Source organism: Equus asinus, chromosome 14 (assembly GCF_041296235.1).
Source record: "Equus asinus isolate D_3611 breed Donkey chromosome 14, EquAss-T2T_v2, whole genome shotgun sequence".
NCBI classification, from domain to species: domain Eukaryota; kingdom Metazoa; phylum Chordata; class Mammalia; order Perissodactyla; family Equidae; genus Equus; species Equus asinus.
Window position 1 is genome coordinate 32,412,891 of NC_091803.1, and position 22,874 is coordinate 32,435,764.

At 47.3% G+C, this 22,874-nt stretch overlaps 1 long non-coding RNA gene across 1 annotated transcript; it reads right to left on the minus strand.

The window, feature by feature from the left end:
- Nucleotides 1–59: 59 nt before the first annotated feature.
- LOC123276900 (uncharacterized) lies at nucleotides 60–18,928 on the minus strand. The gene is made up of 5 exons (XR_011494018.1): nucleotides 18,865–18,928; nucleotides 9,614–9,688; nucleotides 7,464–7,532; nucleotides 4,683–4,704; nucleotides 60–193 (listed from the first exon to the last, which is right to left on the minus strand). It is a non-coding gene; the product is annotated as an uncharacterized lncRNA (long non-coding RNA).
- Nucleotides 18,929–22,874: the final 3,946 nt, after the last annotated feature.

Below are 22,874 nucleotides of genomic sequence, written 5' to 3' on the forward strand. Positions count from 1 at the left end.
GTACGCTCCCTGGAGTGAGTCGGTTGGTCCTCCAAAAAGCAGACGCTGACACTGAGTTAGAACCATAAAGGGTGTATTAGGGGTGACAATAAGAAAGATAAAAGTGGAGGGGGCAGGATTGGGTAGGGAAAACCATAATCAATTGCCATAGCCTTTTTATCACGGCTCAGACTCCTCTTTCAAAATCATCGTCCTGTAAGGCAAAAAGATTTGAGGTTATTTCAATGTGATCTTATTTTGTCCTGTATACATTTGTCTTCTGTAATATATCTGTGGCTTCTGATGAGCACTTTACTGTGTGGCTGCATATTTAATGGAAAATAATTGCCTTTGGATCTCAGGTATAGATCTCTGAACTCACATATTCTCAAAATTATCTTTCCTTTTTTGACTGGAAGTTCCTGAATTTCACTAGGAAAAAGGTGGGGGGGGGGTCTTTGCCTTATCTTTCAAACAAGGATTGTGCATCTCTGGGCCTGAGCTCTTACGCCCTTAGTTTAGTTGAATGTACTTCAGTGACCATCTTCTGATAATCTTCTGTGTGGAGATATTTTCATTTGAATAGTGAGAATGGTGAGTGCCAACATGTCCCAGCCATTTTGCAAGACACTTTCATTATGTACTTAGTCTTGTCTTCCTCACAATGACCTCAGAAGCCAGTATTACCCCCTCTCACAGACAACGGGGCTGAGGCTCTGAGTAGGCCCCACTGAGAGCTGGTATTAGGGGCTGAGACAGCGGGAACACAGGCAAAGAATTGGGATACTGTGTGGTAAGTTTGGGGAGATGCAAAGCTGACAGTCAGGGGTGGTGACTGGAGGATGCAGGGATGTGGTGAGAGGGGTCCAGCAGGGGTGGCTGCTGATCAACCTTGAATCCCCCACAAAGAGTCCGACTCACTGAAGGCCAAGGCAGCCGCTCGGCTGATCTAGATCCTGTCTGCACTCTCAATCTCACGCGGGCACGATAATCCCAGGCAGACATAGCATCCTGAAAGAACCAAGTAAAATCTCCAAACCTCCAGGGATTTTTTTCTGTCACACAGATCAAGAACTTTCAGAAACCCAAGGGAAATAAGAACCTCTATTTAGATTATGAACCAAGGGCTGTCTGGCAACAGTGACAACTTGGTGAGGATAACTGCATTGCTCGCTTTGTGTGACTGGAAAACACGCAGTGGCTCTGCATGGACCTCACGCTGCCTTCACACTCCCTGCTCAAGCTGCTTGCCCTGCTGGGAATGGCCATCCCAGGCAATACATTATTGTCATCACACATGTCACTGCCTTGAAGCCAAACACAAATGTCACAAATCTTGCAGCCAAACAGCTCAAATGAACAGCCTTTTGTAGTGGAAGGTAAATATTGTCACCAGATTCACCTTGAAAGTTCTCTGCTCCACATTAAGAGGGATAGGACTTTTCAACATGGCTAGAAGTCTCCAATACTCTCTCCTACAATTTCTCAGTTCTATGTTTCTTGGAGGGGAGGGAGAGCTGAATGATAAAGGATGTAAAAACAAAAAAAAATTCTTCCTAAGTCCTTAAATTTAAAAAGGCATTGTGGTATTAGTACTTGAAACAGCAGTGAACAGCATGGAGGAATGCAGGGCTCAATTCATCCAATGAACGAAAAGTCTCAAAAGCCAAATTAGGGTCATAGCTTAGTAGCAAAACTTTCCCAAGTCCTGATTCTTCTTTTTTTCTTTTTTGCTGAAGAAGATTCACCCTGAGCTAACATCTGTTGCCAATCTTCCTGTTTTTGCTTGAGGAAGATTCTCCCTGGGCTAAGATCTGTGCCAATCTTCCTCTATTTTGCATGTGGGTCACTGCCACAGCATGGCCACTGATGAGTGGTGTAGGTCCACACCTGGGAACTGAACCTGGGCCACTAAAGCGGAGCACACTGTTATTAACCACTAGGCTACAGACCAGCCCCACCAAGTCCTGACTCTTGATGTTCCGGTCTCTATCTGACTGCAACTTCACATGTATACTTTGAATGATGCTATTAAGGATTTCATTAGTGCGTTCAAGTGATTCGAGGTTATTCTTCAACAAAACAAACAGACATTAGTCATAGTTACCCATTACTTGTACTTCTGTTTTTAAAGTGTAATCTAGGAAAAGAAGAGATTTTTACCCTCAATTCTTTTAGGCTTTGCTTCTTTGATCTACAGAAATATATGATAAAGGATTCAGAAGTCAAGAATATTAATTATAGTGATAGCAGAACCTGTCTCCCGTGGGTAAGTCCTTACTAAAATAAGTAAAGTGGTGCTTTCTAAGATGCTTGCTTGGAATTTAGACTGTTATACAATGTAATGAAACGGGACACTAGGATGAAGGAAGAGACAGCAAAAGAAGTGAAATAGAAGAAAGTGGAATTACTTCAACATGAAGCCATGAAAAGAAAAATCAAAGGATGATTATACCTTTTTCTCATGCGTGGCTATGTCTGTTTTTAAATAGGCTATGTCCTGCATGCATTGCTTTATCTCCCTTGAAAGGTGATGCAAATTAATCATAAAGAGATGAAAACCATTTCTAAGATTATTACTAAAACCAATAAAATTAAATTACCACAATACGTCAACAGCAAAAGCACGTTATTGGCACTATAAGTATAAATAACTTTTCAGCGGGACTATGGTCCCTGAAGAAAGCAAGGCTTAGTTAGTGGCCTTTCAAATGTAGGAAACAAATATGGAAGTAAGAACCCTATTTCAATGAGATTCCTATTTAACCTTTTTTCAAAGATGGGGAAACACAATAAAATGTCTTAGTCTAACATCCCATCATTAAGCAATATTCTTAGAAAATATGAACAGTTCAAACAGCCCTGTCATCACCAGAGGAGAAACAAGCGAAAAATCAAGCAACTGATGTACTTATATTCCATCCTCGAATTACCAAATACAATAAATAGATCAGTGTAAACGTGTTAAAAAACAAAAATCAAGGCTCTGGCCCGGTGGCACAGCAGTTAGGTTCACACATTCCACTTCGGTGGCCCGGGATTTGCTGGTTCGGATCCCTGGTGTGGACCTATGTGCTTCTTGTCAAGTCATGCTGTGGCAGGCGTCTCACATATAAAGTAGAGGAAGACACACATGGATGTTAGCTCGGGGCAAGTCTTCCTCAGAGAAAAAAAAAAAAAATGGGGAGAGGATTAGCAGCAGATGTTAGCTCAGGGCTAATTTTCCTCAAAAAAAATTAAATAAATAAAAATAAATTTAAAAAATTTAAAAAAGAAAAAAACCCAAAAAACAAAACTCAAAATGAAAAGAAAACAAAACACCTGACTTCCTACAGGTTTCCCCTACTTCCACCTGGCCTTTAAAATTATCCAGAGAGGGGCCGGCCCGGTGGTGCAGCAGTTAAGTGTGCATGTTCCACTTCGGCGGCCCGGGGTTCCCCGGTTCGGATCCCAGGTGCGGACATGACACCGCTCGTCAAGTCATGCTGTGGTAGGCATCCCACATATAAAGTGGAGGAAGATGGGCATGGATGTCAGCTCAGGGCCAGTCTTCCTCAGCAAAAAAAGAGGAGGATTGGCAGCAGATGTAACTCAGGGCTAATCTTCCTCAAAAAAAAATTATCCCAAGAGATTCTTCTAAATGTCACTTGACTGGCTACTCAAAGGCCTCCAATGCCTTTCTGCGACCCAGCAGATTCCCTTTCATGAGAACCAGGGTGGGTGGCTCAGGAGGACAAGGTCTTTGGAATCAAATACACTTGAGTACAGTCTCAGCTTTACCACTTGATCATTACAGGACCTGGATAACTCACAATTTCTTTAAGTCACAAGATATATCACCACAAAGATGCAAATGTTACCACCCACCATATAGGTAAACAACACACATGAAACACTCACCTTACAGGTGGATGACACGTATAAAGCACCTAGAACATGACCCAGGATTCCAGAATCTTCTGACAGGCATTTAATTCTACTGTTTGACCCCAAAGTACAAACTTATCTTCTATTTGCATGACATGACAGCTCTGCTGCCCTGAGGCCACACTTCTCCCTACCACCAATGCTCTAGTCACCATAAGAGACACCAGCTTTTAAGGGCCTATTGTGTGCCCGAAAGCCACCCTGGTTCTCAACAGACAGCATCACTTAATCGTCACAGTCTACGAAGCCGATGCAGAATGCATTAGCCCCACTTTGCATCCTATTCACTTTGCCTCATTCTCCACTGGCTTTAGGGGCTCCTTCCACTGAAGACTCAGAACACATGGTTTCAACCTCTGTTGTGACACACACTTTGCCTGGCAGTAGTTAGGTTCTTCTCTAAGCCTTAAGCTTCTTGATAGGCTCATATAGAATCTCGATCATCTTTACATTCCCCCAATTGTTAGGTCAAAGCACTCCGGCCAAATTTCAGACTCATGTCATCACTGGCTTCCTAAACATTTCTAATCAGAGTTAAACTCCTCCCCTTCTCACTACTCATGTGATCTGTTCCTCCTCTCGGTCTCCCACTTCAATAGGTGGCAACTCAGTCTATGTCTTCATTTGGGCTGCAAACCAGGAGTAGTAAAATTGTCGAGTTAAGAGGCCAACCAGACCTGAGAAGTCAATGGATTTACTTCTAGCTGAATTAGAACCCACATCAAACATCTGTCTTGAGAAAATATTACAAGGAAAACAGAAGCCTGAAATCTTACCTTCATGCACCGGAGGGCATTCCTAGAAGAAGGAGAAGCAAAATTGATGTAAAAACATGTCATTTTTAAAACAAACCTACAGTTCCTGACCATACAGTCAAAATTGTAATCCAATTGTATTATAATAATGTTGTAGTTCAGCAAAATAAATTCATAGAATTATAATCAATAGAAAGATTTTCCTATTTAATTGGTGATATTTCATAAACCATCTCTAATAAAGAGAATTAAAGTAAATATCTTATTTTGGAACAAAAGCTCTAGTTATGTTCTACTAAATGCACACCAATCTACTTCACTTTAATAATGGAAATGGCAGGCATTTTAACATTAATATGCTAATGCACCATTTACCTGGCATTCTGTTTGTCAATGCCAAGAGCCATAATAAAGTCCAGAATCAAGGACTGTTTTCAAAGCCTCCAAGAAAACAAAAGTAAAGGCAAAACTTTTGGACTAACACATGCCTTTTCACTCACCAGAAACACCTTAGAAATCTTTTATTCAGTGTTGACTATTCACTGAACTGACAAACAATTCTAACAAATCAGGTCCTATATCTTTCCCAGATCACTAACGACAAAGGTTGTCAAATTAGAAATGGAGTGGGAGACAGCTAGAGAAAATGGACAAGCAACAACGTAATGAGAGCTAACATTCCAGAAAAAGCAAAAAGTCTTCCCAAACCTGAGTCATCTCCTGAAGACATCACTGAATTACAGCTCAGTGAAACCCAGGCAGGGCCCCAATTAAACAACATGGAAAGACACACTTTCTTGGCCTCTAGAACATATTTCCCCGATCAAAAGTTATAAATGGTCATCAGATGCTGAGTTCAGCCTGAAAAACTTGACAAGAATATCATTGCAGTATCGAAACACCACTTATAATATGTTATCACGGGAAATGCATCCAGAGAAGGCCAACGGGAAAGTCAAGGATGTTCCTCTAACATTGCATCCTGCTCAGCAGACAGTGAGCTTCCTCTACCTGATGACACCCTACCCACAGGCAGTGACAAGCAGGAGGAGCGATGAATGGCAACTGAGAGGAAGGAGGAGGATTCAAGAGTCAAGTAATTCAGCTGAGGGGCAGGATCAGGATCAAGACAACAGTCTCCTGAAAATCAGAGCAGAGGGGCGTTTCAGATAAGAGAAGCAGTGGGAACATGAAGTGCTTTCCCCTTCTCCCGCTCCAAGCTCTGTTGTACTCTGATTCTCTTTCTTCTGAAGGAATTCCTTGGGCGAGGGGGAAGAAGATATCCCAGGAACCCAGGAGAAAGACGTTTGCTTTCAAGGAATTTCCCAAGCAATATGCATGGGGAAAAATTCATTTACAATGATAGGTCCATTACAATTATGAAGTCCAGAAATCTGTTCTCAATTTTAGAACTTTTGTACCTAAAACTCTGCCGCTTTAACTCATCAGTTTCAGTCATCTGCAAAGCTCATTTATGCAGAACAATTTGTTCCCAGTTATGTTAGATAACTGAGGCATTGGTTGGGACCATCACCAAATATAGTCACGTCCTGCCCTCCACAATTAACATATTAAAAGGACTTAAAATATAAATCAAGTCCAAGGATGCCTCGGACATGAATGTGTGGGAAGACAAGCGAATATGACAAAATGTGAATATTTGCCTGGTGTCAGAAACCATTTCACTTCATTAAGGTGAGTTACGCACATCAATTAACTAGGCCCTAAGGTTGGTCTTCGTCTAACCATGTCTCCGAGTTTCCTCCTGGTCTATTGATAAAAGATTGTTATACATGTTTGGTGAGTAAAATGCTTTTCAAAGAAGAAGAAATTTGCTAAGCACCATAGTACATAATCAAGTCAGGAAATTTTGCAAACAGATGCATTAGAAAAAATGTTAAAAATTACCTTGTCCCTTAAAGATAAGCACTTTTTCTTATCATTCTATGGTGTTTTCATGTAGCAATTTTTTTCATTCTAGGTATACATAGAAGCATATACATTTTTAACTACAGTGTATAGAAACTCATGGTTTCTGGTTTTTCCACTTGACAATAGCATTGTCCATTTCCTGAAATGTCTTTGAAACATACAAATTTTAAAAGCTGCCCGATACAGTCACCCCTCAGTATCCTCAGGAGATTGGTTCCAGCAATCTGGTATCCATCCCCCAGCAGATACCAAAATCAGAGGATGCTCAGATCCCTTACTTGGTCCTCCATATCCATGGATACAGAACCTGCACATATAGAGGGCCGACTGCATTTCACTGTGTGGATGTACAATAATTTAACAATTCTCCTACTAAGTATCATTTAGGTTGCTGCTATCTTTTCACTATAATCAATACTGTCCTATTAAATATCTTCATACAAGATCTTTAACTGCATGCCTGGTTATTTCCTGAGGGTGGATTATGAGAAGTGGAATTATACTCAAGAAAAGAAAATGAACATTTTTAAGGTTTCAGATACATACTATTAACCTGTATCTAAGAATGGTTACGAGACTTCACAATTCTCTAACAGTGTATGAAAGAGCCTATCAAGCAATTAAAATTTATTATTTCTTTTTGATAGAAAGGATTTCAAGCTTGAAGTTTTCTTATGGAGTTTATAGTTGTTTACTGAGTTCTTTACTAAAAAAGATTAGAATATTTTACAAGGTTGCTTCAGTTTCAAACATTAATTTGTATTCTTGTTAATAATCTGAAAGGAAACAAATGAAAGGCCCAGTGACTATAAAAAACCCCTGCATATTTAGGAATCAAAGTCTACCTACAAAGTACTGTAATATACTCACAGCGAAGAGCTTCTTCCAGCAGTAAATGGCCAATAGAGCAATTTGCAGGTAGGCAGTAATAACGACAAGCTGCCAAAGAAAACATAAAATTCAGGGCCAGGATGGAAATGGTTGGGCAGAATATCAAATAGGTGGAATAAAAATAATGTTAACATAAGTAAATGAAATAATAGAAAGTCTCAAAGAAATTGAACATATAGCAGTCACAAAGATTCGTTGTTCTAAAGTAGTGTCTAAGAGGTGACCACGCCCCTCAGATATCCCCAGTGGATTCCACTGCTTCAGAAAAGATCAGAACTGGCACTCGCACGTTTCTTTAGTGGCTGGCAGTGTTGTCAGGCCCTGTGACTGTGGGCATCTTGAAGCAGAGCTCAATTTCCAGTTCACCTGGGACCCTACCAGTTCCTGTGTCTAATGCTGGGCCAGCATCTCTCTGAATCACAACTTTCTTTTGATAATTTGAATTTTATCACTTAAAGATCAACATAAGACAAAAAACATAAAGTCAAGAAAAATATGACTTTAATCAGAAATAATCAACTTTTGAGGCTCGTATAAACAAAAGTGGTGATAATGTATATGGTACAAATATGTGTAATTCCTCTAAGATCTTAGATTTTAATTCTATTACATTTAATGTAAATAAAGACAAAGATTTCCACTTAGCATGTGCAAACTGCTCCTGAGAACTGTTCTGCACTGATTGCTCTAGATTTAACTGTATGTTCTTGAAAACTAGATACCTTAGTTCCAAATGCTGTCTTTAAACAAACAGAAGTATTCATTCAAAAGAATATGGCTCAGAGGGAATGAATTATTTACTAATTCATGCAACAACATGAATGAATCTCAGAAACACTGTGCTGAACAGGATAAGACAGGCACAAAAGAGCACATACGGCACGCGTTTATTTACATGAAATTTTAGAACAGGCAAAATTAACCTACAATGAGGGCAGGGATTGACTGGGAGGAGAGTGAGGGCACATTCTGGGAAGACAGTAATATTCTATATCGAATGAAGCTGGAATATACTGGTATATATATTTGTCAAAACTCAGTGAATGTATTTTCAGATTTGTATATTTCACTCTATGTAGTTTTATATTAAAATAAAAATATATGTAAATAAATATTGAACTCTAGTTACTGGCAGGCATGATGAAATATTTAGGAAGAAATATACTGATGGCTGCAATTTAATTTGAAATACATCAAAAATAAGAAGGACTCATGGATGGGTAGAGAAATGTATGGGTAGATACATGATAAATCAAGTTTAGTAAAATGTTAGGGAACCAATGTTGCTGTGTGTTTGAAAATCCCCATAATAAAATGTTGGTGGTAATTAGCAAGACCAAAATGCCACGTCAGTGATTGTTCTATTGAACGAGAATTCCAAAAATAATTGTTATTAATGTACTAGATATTTAAAAAAATTTTAGCACATTCCCAATTGGATTTTTTTCTCAACCAGTTCATCATGGAACTGCAAACTCCAAGTACACACTGGACAGTCCTGCAGAGGTGCTACTCCAGGGTTATGTTTTAAGGGGCGTGACCAAAGGGAAATAACCAGCCCCATGGCTTTTTTTCAGGTAGAGAATGAGTCAATTGTGGTATATCCCATATCAAGGAGCTCTATACAGCAATGAAAAGGAACAAACTATGAGTATACAAAATGTTATGGGTAAACATTGAAATGATATTGCTGACCTGAAGAATCCAGGTTTTTAAAAATAATCCTATATGATTCCACTACATAAAAATCTATAGACTATACACCAGTGGCTGAAGGTAACGCGTGTGGGAATAAAAGGGGGTGAAGGCAGATGGAGGCGAAGGAGCATGAGGAACCTTTTAGACGTGTTCAATATGTTTATTATCTTAATCGTGGTGATAGCTGCATGGCTGTACACATATATCAAAATTCAACAAATTATATTCTTGAAATAAGTGGTGCATCTTTTACACCACTTATTCCTCCATCTAGTTTCAGAAAAAAAAATGGATTTACAAAGTGTTAGAGGTTTTTATTTTCCTGAAAAAAACTTACAAACATTTAAAAAAGTTAGTTAACAGAATTTAACTTATGAATTTCTAAGCCAGTTTGTAATTGACAAAAATAAATAAATAAATTACAAACTTACCTGGGGATTTAAGTGTGGGCATGCATGAAATGCTTGGGTGTAATTCTTTGAAAAATATCCAAAAAAATCCCAATCCTGTATGAATGAATGGGAAAAAATTAAAATTCTATATTCAAACTATAAACAAGAGAAGTATATATAGATATGAGCATAACTAAGATAGGCAGATACTATTATAACTACACTTGAATTAATCTACCAGTAAAAATTAAGTATAGAATACCCTTAAGACCGAACCTCTAAAATCATTGATAATATTTTCTTTCAACATTCATTTTTATTTTGAATCAGGGCAGATAATGTCAGATTTCTGAACTGCATAAAAGATTTGCATAAGAGAGGAATCTTGCATGTTCTATGGTTAAAACTATGAGAATCAAAACTAGTCAAAAACACAACTCTTAGAGTGGCGAGCCAGAACTCACTGTGTATTTCACAGTATTGCTCCTAAAACAAGCAGAGCCGGCTGACCCAGAACTCGACGAGGACAGCAGGGGCCAGAGCCTGGCCAGGCTGCTCAAGAAACCTGCACTTAGGTCCCCTGTTGGCAGACAGGACCGAGTTCCCCTCAAAGAAATCCAAAGAAGCTGTTATTTAAACCACAGTGTGAAGCAGCAGGATGAAAAGGAAGGAACCACTGATGTCCGAGGTTTACTCTCTGTCGAGTTTCGGTGACCAGGAGACCCCAGCAAGAGGAAGAGCAGCCTCTGCGCCTCCATGTCCTGGTTCTCTCAGGCGGCACTCAAGGTGCCAGGGAGGAGTATGGGGACAGGGAGGGGTGTGGCAAAAAGGTGGGGAGTTGGGTAGGCAAAGGTCTGGCAGGGGTGGGGGGAGACAGGGCAGACCAAGCCTGAGAGGTCAGTAGGTCAGCAGGTCAGTGGGACACAGGACAGGTGAAGTGGACTCTCAGGAGCAGCTGGAGGAGATGAGCCTCCTCTGAGCCTTCTCCTGTTGGGTGCAGCCTTAGCAACCCAGATGCTTTATAGCGTAGTGCCCCTTATCCACGGTTTCACTTTCCTTGGTTTCAGTTACTTGTGGCCCAAAAATATGAAATAGAAAATTCCAGAAATTAACAATTCATAAGTTGTAAATTGTGCACTGTTTTGAGTGGCGTGATGGACTCTCTCACCGTCCTGCTGTGTCTTACCCAGGGCATGAATCATCCCTTTGTTGGATCCCAAGCCATCGACATAGTCTGCTCCTGACATCGAACCATCGATACGGTCATGGCTTAATGATCCTCCTTCCGAGTATGGTCAGAAGGTCAATATAGCCTAATGTCATGTCACAATGCCTATGGCATTCACCTCACTTCACCTCATCAGGTAGGCATTGTATCATCTCACGTCACCACAAGAAGAAGGGCGAGTACAGTACAATAAGATACTTCGAGGGAGAAACCACATTCACACAACTTTTATTACAGTACATTGTTATAATCGTTCTATTTTATTATCAGTGATTGTTGTTAGTCTCTTACTGGCCCTAATTTATAAATTAAACTTTATCACAGGTATGCATGCATAGGAAAGAACATAGAGTTTGGTACTATCCACAGTTTCAGGCATCCCCTGGGGGTCTTAGAACGTCTCCCCCTCAGATAAGTGGGGACTGTGGTACTCTCTCTTGACCAATCTCCTGCCTTCCCCCGTTCCATCACAGTGGACCCCATATGACTTCATTGTTAGAACACCCCTCCCTGACCTGATGCCCCACCACACACGATCCTAACGACAGTTCCTCTCTGGAACCTTCCAGGACCTTGTGATTCTGGTCCTTCCCACTCAACCCCCTTCTTTCTGGAACACTGCAGGTTTCCCCACAGTCAGTCTCAGCTGCAAACCATATAAAACAAACGATGGCGAAACTGCAAAAAGAATCAAATACACAAGCAGAGTAGGAGATTGTTACCCTCCCTCTCAGCAATTCACAGACTAAGCAGACAGAACATCAGTAGGGATGCAGAAGATTAGAACAGCAAAGCATCTTAGCCTGATAGAAATATATACAGAGAGAAATTATTACACCAAACAACTGTGGAGTATACATTATTTTCAAGCACATGTGGTATATTTACAAAAATTAAATAAATATTAAACCTATTTGGATATAAAGCCAATTTCAATATATTTCAGAGAAATGAAATCCCACAGAGGATGTTCTCAGATTACAATGTAATTGTGCTGTAAATCCATGATAGAAACACAGACTAGAAATTTCCATAAGTTTGGGAATTGAGAAGTACCCTTAGGAATAAAAGTCAAGGGTTGGCCCAGTAGCCTAGTGGTTAGGTTCATGTGCTCTGCTTCTGCGGCCCACACTTCACAGGTTCAGATCCCGGGCATGGACCTAGCACTGCTCATCAAGCCATGCTGTGGCAATATCCCACATAAAATAGAGGAGGATTGCCATAGACATTAGCTCAGTGACAGTCTTTCTCAAGCAAAAAGAGGAAGATTGGCAACAGATGTTAGCTCAGGGCCAATCTTCCTCAGAAAAAACAAAACAATAAGAGTCAAAGATTATATTGGAAATGAATGACAATGATCGTAACATTACGGCAATAAAATACATCTCCATCTGCCCTGGGAATTCCACTCTGTGTGATGAGATTGTATGATCTCTGAATCATCCTTGATTAAACGGACATCTTCACACCTGAAACAGTGGTGAACATGTCACTTATCTGTCACCCTGCTACCTGTTAGCATGGCTTTACCTTACAAACCTCAGTGGGGGAAAATCCAAGCTGACTCTCATGATTGATCTCCCGATTTCCAGGAAATTGAGGATTTTAAGAGAGAAAGTTCATCAGCTTCTCTCCTGGGGGGTACTGGGGACAACACCCAGAGAGCTTGGCAGCACCAGGAGTGATGGGTGGGGAGAGCCACATAGGCGGGCAGGGGCCCAGGGACCCAGGTGACTAGGACAAACCCCACTGGAGATCATCTCTCCTGGGCCCCGTCCTGAGCTCCCTGAGGTGCTGTTCTGCATGATTGTGCACAGTTTCCCCAACTCATTCAGGCCCATAGCAGCTTAAAATCATTGCTTCAAATCCCACCACTTTTTATTATTATGTAAATTTATAGCAAACAGGAAATATTCTATCACTTTATAGAAAATCAATGTCTTTTACCATAAATATAAAGAAATGATTAAAAACAAAACAAGGACAACAAAACAATAGTGCACATGAAATTCTGTTTAGATGCTGTTGGCTGCCTAAAGAACCCCAGAGGTGGGCTGACCTGGTTACACAAGGAGAGACCAGTACAGAAGGTGTGGAAGTCAGACTAGCCTAGAAGTGAACGGAAGAGAGGCCCAGCCTGTAAGGGACTGGGGACTTCCATGAAGGGCGCCAGGGTCACCCTGATCATAGCTCCAGCAGGGACGAGGGGGAGAAGGAGAAGTGACAGAGGTTGGGGGCCGGGAACAGGGGATATCCTTCCTGCAGCCAAGGAAGCGCTTGCTCCGCAAAGCCAGTGTGAGCCTCCCATGCAGGGGAGCCCTTCATGGCCCCTGAAGGCCAGGCCAGGAGCCTTGGGCTCAAGACCCGGCTGTGCTGCTTTCCAGCTGTGTGACACTGAGCTGGTTTCCTTCATTAAAATGAGAATGTCCATGCCATTGTCCAAAGACTGTAATAAGGACAAGAAGAAGTCATGTGCTGAGGCCCCGTGCTCAACATAATCAGCAGCATCATCTCCCAGGGGCATCTGTCCTTTGGAAACCAGTGCCTTGAAAGTGTGCAGCCATTAAAGGCCATAATGATACAACCAAAGGCCCCTCCTGTTAGCAGCCTGTGCTAAATACTGCTTTTCCTCCAGAGGAAAAGGCTAGTACTGTTGGCTACCTAACCTTCACTCTCTTATCCTATGAGATTTGGGGAGCAGAGCACTGTGAACCACTCAGGGGGACCAGCCCCATCCATTAGCGCTTGTCACCTTCCTCAGATGCTTTATGGGGTTGTCCCTGACTTCACGTGCTGCTGCTGCTCCTTGGTGAGCTGGTCTCAGTCCTGGGACGGGAACTACGGGGTAAGGACAATAAACGCCTTCACCCCCTGCAGCGCAGAACCAGATGGGGGGCTCAGGTTGAGTGCCAACCACTTATATGGTTTGAAAAGTAAATGTTCATGAAGGAAAGGAAAGAGAAGTTGACTTTTGAGCCGACAGTGGTTAAGCGCATGGCGGCTTTGGAAAAGGATGGGACCTGGCTCAAGTCCCAGGACTTCCAATCTCCACTCTACACCGTGGAAACTTACTTAAGCTCTCTTAACCCCAGTTTCTTTCTCTGTGAAATGGGGGCAGTAAGGTTCATTCTTCACAGGGTTTCTGTAAAGATTCCATGAGATAATGCATATGAGACATCTGGCTAGTTTAAATTTATCATTATTCCTATCATTTTTCCTATGTATATATTTTTTCCTATATCCATATTTACTCTTATTGTATGTTTTTGGCTGAAGGCCAGTGGGTATTTAAGAAGCATTGGTGATTTATTATTTTTACATTATTAATTGCACAGAGCCTCATATACGGAAGATGCTCAGTAAACACCTGTAGAGTCAATGAATGCATGCTCTGGAGCCAGACTGCTTAGATCTCCATTCTGATTCCACCGCTGTGGCATCTGGGCAACTTATTTAACTTCTTTAGGCCTCTGTTTCCTTATCTATAAAAAGGGTATAATAAGAGTCCTGAACTCATTAGGTTGCTGTAAGGGATAGATGAGGGGGCACATAAGAGCTCATTAAGTACTGGATGTCATCAGCAGCACCAGCACCAGCAGCAGTTTCAGTCACAGATGAGGCCACAGTGCCTCCTGGTGACCACACAGTGTAAGTGCACATGCACACCAACTGGCGGGCACCCTGCCCCTGTCCCCCGCCCCCCCACCTCCCACCCCTACCCCACCCTACCTCCAAGGCTGGGTTGACATGGCCTGGAAGTTTCCCCTGCACCTGCCTTCCCAGCGCCCACACACAGACATGATGACCTCTGTGTCCTCATCCTCCCCTCCCCTCAAACTGGGCCTGTGGGGCTAGGCAAGCTGAGAGCTCCGCCAGGGCATTCTCCACTTCTGCTGGCCCCATGAGATACCTGGAGGATCAACAGTTCCTCTAAGATTTCTGAGCAGATGCCAGGCACGGGGGACCCAGGTCCTCAAGTCTCATGTTTTGGAGGGTCACATCTTCCCTTGGCATGGAGGATAACTGTCACAGGGAGCCAGATAACTGCGACCTGGCTTGGTCATAGGCCCAAAACATGAAGACCTGAGCATTCCATGCTAGGAGATATAAGACTCATATGCTGCCCAGAGCTGCTCATCTCACTGCCTCTGGTGAGGGAGGGCAATGTTCTGGCCTCCCCGAGCTCTAAGGCTTGGCTCAAGCAGCTTCCTCCAGCGTAAAATCTATTGGAAGCCTCCAATTTTACCTGAAACATTCATGCAAATTCTGCATCCTACTCCTCTGCATCCTACTCCCCATTGTATCAGCATGTTTTAGAAAAAAGAAAAAAAGACTCTCAATTTCCTAAATATAAAAGGGAATTTGGTGCTGTAGGATAACGTGACCTTTTCTTTAAAAGCTATGCTATTTTAAAAATCTTTCCCGTCCCTCTTTCTGAACTCCCTCCAAGACTGAAAAATCTTTGTTCAACAAATATTAAGTGCCTGCTACGTGCCAGGCATGATTCAAGGTCTTGGGGATACAGCAGAGAACAAACATTGTCCCTGCTCCCAGGTAACTTACGTTCTTCATTTTTACACTTTATTGCACTTAAACTTCATAACAAGCTTAGAAAGTAGACAGTTACTATTCCCAGTTTCTCTGAAGGAAAACGGAGACTCAAAATGGGGAAGTAATTTGTCCAATGCCGCATAGCTAGTGTTGGGGCCTCAAGGCTGAATTAATGCCTGTTTCATTCTAAAGTTCATGCCATATGTTTTCTGGCACGTGGACTGTAATTTTAATACAGTCAATGAGGTTTTCCTAGGATGATTTTCCTTTCTAAAGCTGAAGATTGCCTCCTACATTTCCTATCATATTAGTGCCTCAGTGCATGGGTTTTCAGGTGCATTAAGATGCCACTCTAATGTGCAGCCAGGTAGCACATGGAAGTGTGAACAAGGTCAACATTTCTGATACTTTGAAACATTTTAAAAACATAGATCTGCTGATACTTTGAACTAGAAGTGCTGAGGCGTAGATTCCAAGTCTGGTAAGGAACAGCTGAAAGAATTTGTAAAAGGGCCTCTGCATCTCTGTGTCCAGGTTTCCGATTCATTCATCCATTCAATGAATATTGATGGAAAACCTACACTTTTCTACACAAAGGACATCATGGTAAGCCAAAACACACAACCCCTGACTCATGGTGCTTATATATAGCAGAACAAAAGATTTAACCTAATAATATTCTAATAAAAATATAGCCACAAACTGAAATACACTCATGTGCCGCATAATGACGTTTTGGTCAACGATGGACCACATATTCCATAAGGACAGTGCTGTATAGACTAGGTGTGTAGTAGGCTATACCATCTAGGTTTGTGTAAGTGCACTCTATGATGTTTGCACAATGACAAAATTGCCTAACGACGGATTACTCAGAATGTATCCCCGCTGTTAAGAAACACGTGACTGCTCTGAAGTGAAGGGCTGGGATTCTGTGAAGATACATTTTTAAAGGAAATTAGCTTCTTTTAGGCATCAAGGAAGCCTTCCCTAAGAAAGCCCTGCTTGCCCTGAGACCTGAAGGCTGAACAGGAGTTCACCAGGTGAGGGGGCGTCCTGGGCGGAGGGAGCAGGTCGCACTAGAGGAACTCTCAGAAAGTTCGTGCACAGACTACAGAGCAGGGGGTTATGACGCCGAGAGTCATCGGAGAGGTGGGCTTGGTCCAACCTTCCAGGCCATTTAGAGCCAAGACAGCAATTGTCGCCAATATCTGTTCTCTCTTCTCTGCCATTTTAAGACAACAGCTGAGTTTAAGATAAATGATGTGAGGCTTAGAGAAGCTAAACCACTTGCAAAGATCACACAGTCACTTTGGGTTGGAATTTTTTAGTTGAGGTATTATTCAAATACCATAAAATTTACCATTTTAGGTGTATAATGGGTGGTTCTCAGTATATTCATAAGGTTCTGCAACCACTGCCACTAGAACCACTTGCTTTTAAGCATTACCTACTTTGTTCTCTTCCCATCCTTAGAAAAATTATCTTAAAATATTTAATTGAGATAAAAATACACATTTTAAATTGCACACGTCTTTTAAAACAGCTTGATAAAACTTTTACACGTGCATTCCTCTGTGGAGCCATCTACCAGATCAAGATGCTCAGGTCATCTCCACCTGCCTAGCTGGCTCCCCATGCCGCTCCCACTCGGTATGCCGCTCCCACTCGGTATGCTTCTCCAAAGTAACCACTAACCATTCTTAAAGCCCCATAGTAGGTATCGGAAAGGCGCTGACTTAGAAGGGTCAGGTGTCAATCTCGCATGTTATGAAGCAAAGAGGCCTGACCAGATCCACACCTGCTCCCTAGGACAGGCCTCCTTCTCAGAGGTGAGCAGAAAGGTCCTGGGAAGCTTCGTCCATCTTGAAAGGGATGGCGGCCACAACTCTCATGGCCCTGGTGGTGTGGGGGCTAGGAGACTTCCTTCCTGGCCCTAAAAGACTCAGTTGGTTCCGACTGAACTGTGGGAAGGGACTGTTGGGATCCTCATTACCCCAGGCCCTCCATGGGCAGGATGATGCTGAGGGAAGCCGCATTGGCCATTAACACAATGATATTCAGTAAGGAACTCACCGCTTACATCACTGATCACTGTGACGGCTTTGTCATGTGTCAGCATGGTACCCACATAAAGACAGTGACAGAGTCATACTTCCACCCATGATCCTACCATCCCTAGCACAACTGAAAACACACGAACCCTTTCCTAGATAGGCTTGTCTTTGGGTGATGTTCTGAAATATGCATCCCAGGCTCAATGAGGAGTATGTATTCCTGACCCTACTTCTAGCAGTCTTGTTGATAGTGTCAGTCGATTATAGACGAGATATAAGATTTCAAGATGCCAAGAAAGTTGATGGTCGAGAAATATTCAAACCACTCATAAAATGGCAAAGGAGGATGTCAGAGAGTTAGGCCAGTTACATGAGAAGGAGAGAAAATAAAAAGGAGTGAAGTTACATTTGATTCAAAAAGGATAAAGAAAGGAGTCAATCTTGCAGGAAAATATGTGAACCTCAAACATTTTAGATGAAAAAACGGAACAACGTAGTGACGGTGATGTAAAATGAGAAATGAATTAAAACATTTCATTACAGTTGATGTAAAATTCTGTCAGGAAATTTATACACTCAACTCTTTTCCACCAACAGATGACTATCTAATTGTTTATCCTCAAAATGAGAAAAAACTTGAAAAAATAAACAGGAAATTATTAAATAAAGTAAACAATTTAATACAGGACAGAAATAGTCAAGACAAATTTCAAAAGAATAGATATTTTTGGAAAGAAAATAATTAGTTTTTGGACACTGAAGCTAAAGGACACAGGAGGGAAGAGTTCATACAGCACTTTCCTGAAGTTCAAATTTCCTGTCTTCAGTGCCCAGTCCATCTCCTACGGAAAACAAGGCAGCTCAGGCCATTCAGAAGATCCTGACCTAGAGTACGACAGGAGGGACGCAGGAGAGCACACTGGCCAACAGAGATGGCACCGGCAAGAACTGTGACGTTGCCCGCGATCTAGGAAAATTGCTAACAGCACAAAGCACCCGGTATGAAATTGGAGGGATGGGGGTCTCGCGTTTCCTGCCTAGGAGGAGGACAGAGGAAGTTCACAAACGGCTCACCAACTAACCTGAACCAGACAAGGAATGAAAAACCACAGCCAGAACAACACCATGGCAAGGAGTTAGGTAAGGAGTCGGCTGTGCCAGGAGACTTCAGTGGGTGTTGTGTCATCCTCCGAGTGGAAGTGACAGAAACACTGTGGGAGAGCCCTGCAGTCCTCAGCCCAGAAGGACTGAAGGCTTCTGGGTCAGAAAAGATGAGAGGGGAGAGGGGAGGAGGCTTCTGGCTCCCAGGAAACGCTTTTTACTAGCACTAAAGTCAATGACACAGTACACTTGCAATGGAATACACTAAGCCTGTAGGAGGAAAGAAGATGCTGCTGCAGCACAGGGGCATGCTTCCAGAAACAATTGCAATAGAAAAAGACCCCAGCATTTACCTCGCCAACGTGCTGCTTCATCTCATCCTCCACCAGGGGGCAGACGTCGTCCACAAAATGAGAAGCCAAAACAGGTGCCACACCTGAGAAAAATCAAGACAGGAGAAAAGGAGAAGTGGTCCCTCTAGCAAGACCCTGAGGAAGGAACAAGGGGCCTAAGAGCCATCCTAGAAGAGTCTGATGATCATTCCAACCATCAGTGCACTGATCAGAGAGAAATGGATACAAACAGGCCTCAGCTCACTGGCTAAGTTGCCAGGGAGAGCCATCCACGACCGACCTTGAGGAAGACGCCCCCGGGGCTGCTTCCAGAGTCCGCGGTATTGCTCAGCAGCTTGTGGACAGCTCAGGACTTGGTCAGCGGCGGCCAAGTGCCCGAGGGGGCCACCTCAACCTGCGCAGGGCCCGGCAGGGGGTCTCGGGGCCACAGGCCTCCGCAGAAGATCTCCTTCTGCCTCTCTGCAGGCATCCTCTTTCCTTCAGTACCCAAGGGCCCAGCGGGCCGGCCCAGGCTGGACAGAGGACGCAGCCCATGGGAACGACTGATCCAAGAAGCGCAAGGAACGCTCCAGTGGCCTCAGCCGGCTTGGCCCTCGCGCTGCCGAGCCCTCGCGCACGTCTCCCCTTTCGACCCAACCAAGCCAGAGGCCAAGAGATGAACCCGCCCTACGAGGCAACTCCGACTCTTCAGGTGGCCTTACCGCGGGGGGCAGGTGGAGGCGAGGGCAGACGGCCCAGAGGTCGCCCGGCCGCAGGAGGGGCTGGCGGCCCCGAGCTCGCGGCGGCCGCGACGCCCGTGGCGTTGGGCGTGCCGCCGGCTGGTCCTCGCGATGCGGCCGGCCCGCCGGACCGCACGCTCACCTGCGCGATACAAGGGTGAAGGGAGGGTGACGTGGCCCACGTGAGCACCAGCACCAACGAGAGCTGAAACCCACGGAAGCAGGGCCAGCACCCCACCCGGCTCCCTCCCCTCCGCCAGGTGCCAGGGGAGCGGCAGCAGGGCCAGACCACTCCAGCCCCGCCACGGCGGGCCCGCCCAGCCGGGCGCGCAACCCACACCCCACCACGGGCAGGGGCCACCGGCGCCACACCTCCCTGCCTGTGTCCGACAAAGCAGAAGAGCAAGGGCCCCTGTCCCACACAGGGCCGGCAGAGGCCACGCCCAGGGAAGGCAGGGCCAGGTGCCAGGCAGACAGGCATCTCGGGCCAGGGGGCCGCCCTCCGCCCTCCTCCCCACCGCCGCCACCCCAGAGGCTTGAAGCTGCTTGGCTCCCCCTCCAGAAGAGAGAGGAGCACGGACGCGGACGGAAAGACCCACGCCCCAGCTCTGGAAGCCGAGCTCCCCCTTGGGGCCGGGCTCTGCCTGCCAGCCCTTCCACGGCCCGTGCCCCGCCTCTGCGGCCCTCCCTCGCCAAGGGGTCGTCTCCTCTGCGCAGCGGCTGCCCACGGGCGCCACGGCCTCCCGGGACGGGGGCCCTTCCCGGGCTCCCGCAGGGCCACGGGGACAGCGTGCTCTGAGAGGAACGCGGGCACCTGCCAAGCTCGGCCAGGCCCAGCGCACCGCTCTGGGGCTCGGCGCTCGCAGGGGAGTCCGCTTGCCAAGTCCCCCGGCAGAGGCGCGCGGGCTGCGCCCGACGCCAACACGAGGGGAGCCTTCCGAACCACACGGCCAACACAAGCGTGCTGCGTGCGTTGCGATCTCAGCGGGGAAAACCCCGGGACGGCTGGGCTGAGGAGGGCACGCCCCGCGCCCTGCTCCAACGCCGCCCCGGGACACCACGGGACCGCCGCCCCGGCAACCCGGGGGAAGGCCTCTGCTGGATCTCGGTCCTGCAGGACTTTCCTGACCCTCACTCTTCCCTCCTTCAGGGCCCCCGTCCACCGCCGCCCGCACGCAGCCCAGCTCTGGCCATTCAGCAGATCCTCACCCAAGCTAGCGCGGGAGGGACCCGGGAGGCCACGCTGGCCAACACAGGCGGCAGCGGCAGGAACTCTGCCGTCGCCCACCCCCCCCCCCGGGCGTAGCCCACCGCACGTGGCACGTGGCACACAGCACCCGCACCCGAGGGCAACTGGGAGGGGTGGCCTCCGGCGTTTCTCGCCTGGGAGGACGACGGCAGACGTCCCCGGCCGGCTCCCCCCACCGAGCCACACCAGGAGAGGAGCCAAGGCGCCACGCCCAGAGCAACGCCACGTCTAGGAGTTCGGGCCGGGGTCGGCCAGGCCGTGCCAGGAGACCTCAGCGTGGGGTTTAAGTGTCAGGCTCCGAGTGGCAGCGCCCGAAACGCGGCGGCGGGAGAGCCCTGCCGTCCTCAGCCCGGGAGCACCGGGGGCCTCCGGGGGCGCCAGCAACGGTGAGAGCCCAGAGGGTGGGGGGCCGGAGGCGCCTGGGGGGAAGGATGGCGCTGGCGCCAAGGGCGATGACCCGGTCGCCGTGCCACGGGACACACGAAGCGCCGCGCAGGCCAGGCCGGGCTGCTGCAGCGCGCGGCCGCGCTTCCAGAAAGAGTCGCGACAGAAGAGAGACCGCGCCATTTACCTTGCCCACGGCCTGCTGCTGCGCCGCTGCAGCCGCCTGCTCCTGGGGGCGGGAGCCGCTGTCCTTCCGGGCAGCCACAGAACCGGGTCCAGCATCTGACAAAGGCCAGACAGCAGGGATGGAGGCTTATTCCTCAGGCCCGCGTGGACCGGGCCGTGAGGAAGGAACAGGGACCCTCGGCGCCATCCTCCAGAAGGCGCCTGACGCCCTGGCCCACCCTCAGGGGCCTGGCTGGCGGCAGGCGGCTCCCCAGGCGCCTCGGCTCGCCCCTGAGGAGGCCGGGGAGACCTGCCCCCGCCCCCACGACCCTGGCTTGAGGAAAACCCCACAGGGCCCGCTGCGGGAGTCTCCGCGACTCCTCAGCAACGTGTGGACGGCTCAGGGCTCGGCCGGCGGCGGCCAAGCGGCCGAGGGGAGCGCGGCAACCCGCGCGGGGCCGGGCACGGGGTCTCCGGGCCACGCGCCTCCGCAGAACCGCCCCTTCTGCCTCTCTGCAGGCATCCTCTTTCCTTCCCGCAGGCACCCGACGGCCCAGCGGCCCGGCCCAGGCTGGAAAGAGGACGCAGCCCGTGGGACGTCCGGCCCGACAAGCGCGAGGAACGCTCCAGAGGCCTCGGCCGGCTTGGCCCTCGCGCTGCCGAGCCCTCGCGCACGTCTCCCCTTTCGACCCAACCAAGCCAGAGGCCAAGAGATGAACCCGCCCTACGAGGCAACTCCGACTCTTCAGGTGGCCTTACCGCGGGGGGCAGGTGGAGGCGAGGGCAGACGGCCCAGAGGTCGCCCGGCCGCAGGAGGGGCTGGCGGCCCCGAGCTCGCGGCGGCCGCGACGCCCGTGGCGTTGGGCGTGCCGCCGGCTGGTCCTCGCGATGCGGCCGGCCCGCCGGACCGCACGCTCACCTGCGCGATACAAGGGTGAAGGGAGGGTGACGTGGCCCACGCGAGCACCAGCACCAACGAGAGCTGAAACCCACGGAAGCAGGGCCAGCACCCCACCCGGCTCCCTCCCCTCCGCCAGGTGCCAGGGGAGCGGCAGCAGGGCCAGACCACTCCAGCCCCGCCACGGCGGGCCCGCCCAGCCGGGCGCGCAACCCACACCCCACCACGGGCAGGGGCCACCGGCGCCACACCTCCCTGCCTGTGTCCGACAAAGCAGAAGAGCAAGGGCCCCTGTCCCACACAGGGCCGGCAGAGGCCACGCCCAGGGAAGGCAGGGCCAGGTGCCAGGCAGACAGGCATCTCGGGCCAGGGGGCCGCCCTCCGCCCTCCTCCCCACCGCCGCCACCCCAGAGGCTTGAAGCTGCTTGGCTCCCCCTCCAGAAGAGAGAGGAGCACGGACGCGGACGGAAAGGCCCACGCCCCAGCTCTGGAAGCCGAGCTCCCCCTTGGGGCCGGGCTCTGCCTGCCAGCCCTTCCACGGCCCGTGCCCCGCCTCTGCGGCCCTCCCTCGCCAAGGGGTCGTCTCCTCTGCGCA